This window comes from Cavia porcellus, unplaced genomic scaffold (genome assembly GCF_034190915.1).
Source record: "Cavia porcellus strain 051 isolate PalLab524CR breed Dunkin Hartley unplaced genomic scaffold, mCavPor4.1 scaffold_21, whole genome shotgun sequence".
Classification (NCBI taxonomy): Eukaryota; Metazoa; Chordata; class Mammalia; order Rodentia; family Caviidae; genus Cavia; species Cavia porcellus.
This window is the reverse complement of record NW_026947504.1, coordinates 47,436,777-47,445,570: the sequence shown is the minus strand read 5'-3', so window position 1 is coordinate 47,445,570 and position 8,794 is coordinate 47,436,777.

Here is an 8,794-nt window from a genome sequence, read left to right as displayed (position 1 = left end):
AGATCAGTCTTGGGGTGGAGAGGACTGCAGGAAGGAGAGAAGTGGTGCTGTCACCTGAGGTGCAGGGGGATGGAAAGGACATTCTCTGTGGATGAGTACCTGGGTTGACTAGTTTCTCCACTTAACCCACCTGGCACCATGTAAGAGGGCAGCCGGAGCTGTGAGTTCAGCAATTGACCCCACCACCCTGGAAATGTCGCAAGACAACCCTAAATGGCAAAATGCTTGGGTGTAAAATGGGAACATGTAGTGGAGAAGTTGGAGCTTAGTAATGGTTTTTGGAAAGGCACAGCTGGTGGTAAGAGCTCTGGGAGGAGCTCCAGAAACTGCAGGAGGAAAGCTGTGTAGTGAAAAGTGTTTCAAAACATTTTTCAATGCATGCAAGTCTCCAAGGTCAGAGTGATGGGAAGGGGAACCATTAGTGGGGTAGACCCCATTCATAAGGAAGCAATTATAATGGTCCAGTTAACCCTGCACAAGAGATAGCTACAGAATACATTAACTTAGAGGCCCAGACACCTTGGAGTAGGGTCCTCACAGGAGCAGACGCACACCAAGTGGGCCCAGCCACATCGACTGAGCCAGAGTCCTCCCTGTTACAAGGGCCCATGAAGTGGTGCACGTTAGCATCTGAGATGCTATGTGAGGCCAGACCTTGGTTTCTGGCTCTGATTCTTCACTGGGTACTTAGTGGCTGTGATTTCACCTTATTACTTTTTTTTTTGTTATGAATAGAACCATATTTTGTGAGTTTTAAAGTTTATAAAATTTGGAGTTTTTTCTTACAGAAAAAATTATAAAATCACAACTACAAAATTCGATACAAAAGGGATGATTTAGAGCAGTGATGACGAACCTACGGCAGTGGGTTGTTTGTCATCACTGAAAGATCTGAAAGTTTTGTCATCACAGGTTTACAGTACAAAAGACTTGACAATAGTTATAAATGTTAGCATGAGAAGTTAACAATACTACAAACAGCAAGCAGCCTAGAAAAACCTCATTTTTTAAAAAAAGTGATACACTTCTATAATACTTTCATTTACATTTTGAGGATCTGATTTCCTCATCACATGACAATGTAATAAAAGACAATTCAATTTTTCCTCTAGTGTGGTTGTTGTAGTATTTTCATTAATAACTGTTGGAATGCATAGAACATGCAACTTCACACATAGACATGGTCACCATATTATTTAACACTATTACCACTTGGGGCCCTAAGGATATAGTAATTGCAATAAATTGCATTTATTACAATTGCCATGGAAAGATAAAACAATGTGCAACACACATAATTATATAGGCTACATTTATTAACTATGCTCCTGACAAGTGAAACTTTCCATCAATAAGAATCAAGCCTGCTAATAATTTTACCTGTCAGGACTCAGGAGAATTCCCCCACAGAGTAGCTCCAAGATCCACATGCTTCAAAACTGTCTCCTTCAATATCCATGTAGTTAACGAAGATGTAGCCACAACACTAGGCATGTCAGAAAAGTACCAATGGATGTAGCCCTGGAAACCTGTCTGATGCAAAGCTAGCTGGAACCAAACACAGAAGTGATGAAAATCACATAAACAGATTTCACTGGATCCAAACTGCATGTATCCTCAGCTGGACATCTCCTTACTCCAGACATTCACTGTGACATCTGATGTCACTTGACACGTGTTGGCAGGAACATCAAAGTGGAAAGAAAAACCAATCCTACCTAATTGCAGAAACAGTAACTTACTTTATAAAACATACGAAACACATGACCATGAAAACATATTTCTGGGACTCCAGGCCAAAGTGAGGTGTTCAGGGCAAAGATACTTAGCTTCCCAGGGAACTGCTCTGATCTCTCTCAGGTCCTTCTCTGAGAATTAAAGAAGATTGGCATGTGAAGAGGATATATATGACAGTGCCTGACATATAATTAAGGTAATATCTTAGTCACATTCCTTATCACTGAGACACAGTTGACAGCTACAATAAAGGAGAGGTTTGTTTATTTTGGCTTGTAGTTTTACAAGTTTCAGTCCATAGTCAGCTCTTACACAGAACCTGTACGGTGGAAGGAACTAGCAGAGGAAAGTTGCTCACATCTTAGTGGTCAAGAGTTCCTGTCTTCCTTTTTCAATGCTGAGACAAAATACTCAACACCCAAAATTAAAGGAGGAAAGATTTATTTATCTCACAGTGTGTAGATATTTTAGTCCATAATCTACTGGCTCCAAAGCAAGGTGACACATGAGGTTAGGGTGATGCCAAACCAATCAGCAGGCTAACATAGTAATCATATACCCTTGATCCTATCATCATATGCTCTAGATTCAGCTGCCTCAAAAAAAAGCCTAGGACTGCATGAGTCTTTGGCGGGACATCTATTTAGGCACATGTCATAACATTCTACTCTTTAATCCTCAACGATTCATGTACATTCCTTTAGGAAAAAGGCATTTAGTCCACGTCTAAGAGTTGCCAAAGTCCCAACAGTTTCAGCATTGCTGAAAAGTGTCCAAGTCCTAAGTCTCCTCTGAAATTTAAGGAAAATTCTTAGCTATGAGGCCCTATACAAATGAAAAAAGTTAAACATTTCCAACATACCATGGCACAAGATAGACATTTGTGGGCTGGCAGTTTAGCTTAGTGGCATAAGTGCCTGCCTGGCAAACGTGAGGTCATGAGTTCAATCCCCAGTACCCCCCCAAATAGAAATTTCCATTCCAAAAGTTACAAAAAGGGAAGTACAAAGGAATGGAACCAAAGCAAGTCCAAAATCCAGAGGGCAAACATTAAGTCCTATGGTTTCATGTGCAGCATCTGAGGCAATATGTGGCAAGATGTGAACCTCAAAGGGTTTAGGTGACTCTACCTATCACACTTCCAGTGGTTGCAGCTCAGTGGCTTCTCTCTTGGGCTCATTCTGCTCTCTTTTTGCAGTTTTCCCTGATGATCCATGTTCTTAGCTTGTCCAAACTTCAGGGGTCTTCACTGTACCTTTGACTTCACTCTCACCATTTCACACATTGCCCTCTCAGAGGCTCACCACTTGGCCTCCCAGGCCTTCTTCTGAAATCTGGGCGGAAGTTTTCCTGATCCCACAACTCTTGCACTCTGCATGCACCTAAAACCAGGACCAGTGAATGATGCCAGGGTATGCTGCCAACAAAAGCAATAACTAGGCTTCTCTCTCTCTTGGCTTGTAGGGATCAAATGCCTGGATTGATGAACACTCTGAGTCCAATTATGAGGAAGAAATTTTCTAGGCTGTCTATTCTGGAGCATGGTGCAGCCACCACTATTCTGGAACATGGTGCTCCTGGGCTTTCTTCTAAAAGCAGTCTTTCACTTTTGCAATTTTGAAGCTTCAGAGGGTGGAGTCCTGCTAGTCCTTATGATCTCAGGCCAGTTTTCTATCCTCCTGTTCCTTATAAGAAATCAAGATCCTCTCTGCTCTCTCTTTACAGTACATCACTTTACTGAAGCTTCCTTTATGGACAAATTCATAATATTTTAAATCTTTCTACTGGACTCTTTGCTCTTGATTCTCAACATAATCTGGCTAAAAGCCCCCAACAGTAACCATGCCACTGCTTCAACATTGGACTTCCTTGTAGTTTCTTCTACCAGATTAATTAGTTCACCATCCTCAATCTTACTTTCAGGCAAAGTCTCTGGAAATAAGAAAAATTCAGATAAACTTTCTGCCAAGCCATAATGTACATTCTCAAGAATCCTCTGGAGTCCAACAGCTAATGCAGCTTTTCTTTCCAGTAGAGCCTTTCTTTCCTCTGGAGCCTGGTTCTTACTGGCAGGATTTCTATCAGCCCATTAGTCTTCTGTGCTCCGACCAGAACCTCCCACACAGTACAGCCTAAAGCTCTACTTTTCAGCTGGCATGTCTGAATCACTCCAAACTCTTCCCACAAGCCATTCCAAGAGGTTCCTGAACTACATGGTCAGGTATAGTCACAGCAACAACCCCACTTCTCTGGTACCAAATTCTGTACCAGTCAGTATTTTACTAGTGAGAAGATATAACACAAGATATACAAATGTATAACAAATTACAAGATGGGCTCACGATGGTCACTCACAGAGTTGGATGAGGGAGTTTCAGTGTAAGGTCAGGACTTCACTGAAGTGTCTGTGAAGGTCCATATCAGGAGGCCAATGGGTCTCACCAGGAAACTGAGGAGTCTGTACTAGAGGGCTGAAGAGTCTACAACAATGGAAGCTGAACAGTCTGTGCTGGAAGCTAGGAGACAATGTCCAAGCTAAAGGCAAAGACTGGAGCACCTCTGAAGAACAGAAACAGTTTGTCCTATCTCATTTCCCCTTCATACTGTCTGAGTGAGACACTGCCCTATAGTATAGAAGAGCTGCCCTAGGCCTGTACATCCTAGGGTATAGAATTGCTGAGCTGATTTAGTTAAACTTCTAAACTTCCCAAGTTGACACAGTCAACCATTACAATCTCTGAGGGTGATTTTAAGACAGGTACTCAACTGTTACAATTTAGACCTACAATGTCACCCAAAAGCTTCACATTCAGAGATGGGATTTGTTTGAAAGACACAGGTCAGTAGAGATGCAATTTGGAAGAGTGTATTCTCATCACTGGCGTCTCCCTGCAATTTGGAAGAGTGTATTCTCATCACTGGCGTCTGCTTCCTTTTAGCTATACAGAAAGCTTTACACCTTTCTTCACCTGTGCCATTCTGCCAGGCTGTTTCTGCCTTTATCCCTGCCATCTTGGACTGGATCCACTGAAACTGTGAACCCAAATAGAGCTCTCATTGTTTAAGCTGCAGGTATTGGGTATTTTGTCTCAGGTACCAGTTCATCCATTCAAGTACTCTGAAGCCACTGTAGCCATGATTTGAGTGAGCCTGGCAACTGTTTCCACTGACAGCAGACATTGGTGTTATCCACGTGGTGCTGGTTTACTGGCATGGGGAATGCAAAAGCTATGGGTTCTTGGAGGATTCCATCTAGATTTCACAGGAAGGCATGGGAAGTCAGACAAAAATGTGTGCCATGGTCATAGTCCCTACCAAGATTCCAAGACAGAATAGTATGTGAAATTGTGAGAAAGAAGCTGAAGGCACAGTGGAGACTCCAGAAAGTTGGAGATGTCAGGAAAGTGGAACGTCTGTGAAGCAAGGTCACAAAACATGTGAGGAGCTGGCCTAACAGAGAGGCCATCTGTTCTGAAGCCAGCAAGGCCACAGGGCAAGGGGCTCCCTTGAGAGCTCCCGGCTCACCACACCTGCCTTAAGTGCTGGAAGTGCAGCTAGAGGGTTTAATATTCACTCTGCTGGGTTTCAGTCTCACTTTGGTCTGAGTGCTCTCTGTTCCCATAATCTTCACTTAAAATGGAAGTGTTTACCCTGTTCATTATGTGTTGGAAGTGTTTTTTCTTTTCAGTTTTTACAAGGGCTCACAGTTAAAGAGTTTTTCACTTAAGTCTCAGGTGACTATGGACTTGGACTATTTAGTGCTGAAACTTAATGGCAACTCTTAGAGATGGATTAAATGCATTTTTCATAAGAAGATGGATATGAATTATTTGTGGGATTGGGATGTTATGGTTAGCTCTAAAATGTACCCCAAAAGTCTCACATTCCAAGGTGGAGCCTGGTCACTAGGAATATAATTTTAGTACTGGGGATCAAAATCAAAACCTCGCACTTGCCAGGGAGGCACTTACTCCCCTGAGCTAACTCCCCCAAAGGGGTATAATTTTGAAGAAAGGGTATACTCCTAGTGACTTTTCCCTTTTCTCTCTGCTTCCTAACCACTATGCAGTGGCCAGGTTTCCTCTGCCGTGCCATTTCTGCCCTGGACGCAGCCAGTCATGAAACTCTAAGCCAGAATAAAATTTTCCTCCTTTAAATGGTATCAGGTATTTTTGTCCCAGTGATGTAAAAGTGACTAATACACGGGGAAATTTAATCTGTAAGTCATGTACTGTTCTGATTTATATTCGAATACCTCTTCCGAGGTAGGGCTTGTGGAAAGTGACTGGATTGAGAGCCAGTGCAGTTGGCTTGGTGATGGGAGGTAAGGACTGGTCAGAAGAGGGAGTCACTGGGCGTGTCACCTGGAGGGTCATAGCTCCCTCCTCAGCTTCTCATTTCATTCTGCGCTTTGTGGCTGTCATGCTGTGAGCAGTCTTTTCTCTACTGTACACCTCTGCCCTGCCATCCTGCCTTGGAGACAGCCGAGAGCGGACTGACACCTAAAAACCGTGAGCCAAAATCGAACTCTTTCCTTTAAATTGTAGGTGTCAGGTATCATGTCTCAATGACAGGAAAGTGACTAAGACATGTACCTTAATTCCTTTCACCTTGGTGATTTCCTCCTGGGATCACAGCAGACACAGTACTTCCTATACCAGTTAAAATCAGAAGGGTTAACTGATCACGTGCTCCCTTCCTCCTCTTCCTTCCTCTACCCTCTATGAAGCACTTCATAGACACCATTCTTCTGCATTGCTCCTGTTTTATGCCCAGGTTTTGAGACACTGAGAGACCGAGTCCTGGTGCCCCAGCTTAGGTCTGTATCACTCCAAAGCCAGCATTTACTCACATCTTACACTGAGCAGGACAATAAGGCCCCTTCGCACTTATCAAGGGATTAAGTCCTGCTTGCCCATATACTGGCCAGGCAAAGACATTCCTTAAAGAGCATGAATGAGATTTAGGTATCCCAGGCCGCCCACCCTCTCGTACTTCTGTGTTTTGTAACTCATTTCCCTAAAGGAATTATTACAGTTTAGATCTAAAATATCCCTCAAAAGTCTCATGTGTTTGGAGGTGGGGCTTTTGCAAATGATGCCTACGAGGTCTCTAACTTCATGAGTGGATTAATTGGTAGATTTATAATTTGGTGGTATTGGGAGATGATGAAAACTTAGGAGGTGGGGTCTAGTTGAAGAGAGCAGCTTGTGAGAGTGTGACCTCGAGGAACTCCACTTGTCCCCAGATCTGTCCTTTCTGCCTCTTTACACACTCTCCCACTATTCCTGGCTGCCATGAGTGGTTTTCCTCTGCCAAGCCCTCCCACCATGATGTCTCTGCCATGGAGCCAGCCAAGTACAAAAACCTCAGAAACCATGAGCCAGAATAAGGCTTCCTTCTTTAAATTGTTTATCTCAGTGTTTGGAGATAATGGAATGGAAAGTTGGTGGTTGGAAAAAAAATTATTACCCTGGAATTCAGCGAGGCAATCATTCTCCCTGTTCTGACAGTGTTTCAGTGGGTCAGCAACATCCTCAGTGCTCCTCTTTCTACACCCATGACAGCAGCTGGTGGAGATGTGGCTCTTCTGGCAAGAGGCAAGGTTTCCTAAGCTCAAGGGAGAGGTTGGGGTCATTTGCCAACAGAAAGGAATTTGCCCTATCTGGGTACCTTACATACCTGAGCCAATTCAGCCATCTGTTTGGGGGGAAATATTATAGAAATCCCATATTCTCCTGAGACTTGCTACCACCAATAAGTCCTGCAATTTAAGGATAGCAGACACTCATGGCTGTGTGGAAGGACCTTTGGGTAGGAGAAATTCTGTTACTTATTAAGCACATGTTAGGCAAGTGACTTAAGATCTCTGAGTTCACTTTCCTGGTCTGCCAAGTGCATTGATGAGGTCTCAGTGAGATAAGGAAGATAAGCACCTGACCTATAGCAGGTGCTCAATAAATAGTAAGATGATCACATCTGGGTCTTTGTGCACACAGAGACCCTAATTCCTGTGCCTTGTATGTCCAAACTGGAAACTCAGACCTCTCCAAGAAAGCCAACCTGCTCCTCCCCTCCCCTCCAGATGTTTGGGTAACTTCATTTCTGCTTATTGAACAATTAGCTTCAGGATACATTTTTTCACTCCTTCCCCTTTCAAAGATCTGTTGTCAATATTGCTTCCTTTTTCATACGTTTATTATTTGAGCCTTTGAAGACTGATCTCTCTCCATTCCAAAAGTATTTCTCCCATTTTGGTTACAAATGCCATCCTCTTCTCTGAATCCACTCTCTCCCTCCTCTTCCATCTTTTTTTTTTCTTTCGTGGTGCTGGAGATTGGATCCAGGGGCTTGCACATGCTAGGTAAGCACCCAATAGCTACAGCCAACCCTGCTTCCTTTTACCACTAGACTTAGCTGCATTGCTTAGATCTGGTTCTCTCTGGCTCCTCCATGTCCTCCTGCTGACACTCCCAGCAATGGTTCCGGCCACCTCAGCAGTTTCTGATGAATTCTGTTCCCAGGAAATGTTCATGACAGTACCTTGGTCTTCAGTTTTTCCAAGTCATTTTCAACATATAAAACCACATTTTCCTCCTTATGACTTGTTCTTAGAGCCAAGCGCAGTGGTAGGCACCGATAGTGCCAATAATTTGTGCGCTGAGGCAGGAAGATCTTTTGAGCCCTAGAATTAAAGATCAGCCTGAGCAACACAAGACTTTTAGGAAAAACAAAAAGTAAAGATATTCTTTGGTATAAAATTTATTTTTAAAATCATCCTTAATGTCTGAATATTTTGGGACTTTGCTGTTATTGTTGTTTTTGTTTTTGAGACAGGGTCTCACTATGTAGCCCAGGCTGACCTCGAACTCATGGTGATCCTTCTGCCTTAGCTTTCCGAATGCTGGGATTACAGGTGTGCACTATCACATCTGGCTTCAACATCTGGACATTTTAGAAATGCACCCTGCAGGATGTAGGAACAAAAGATAAGAAGTTCAGGATTCATTTTACATTGCTTCAGCAAATAAAATTAAAAGAAAGAATGGGGGAATGA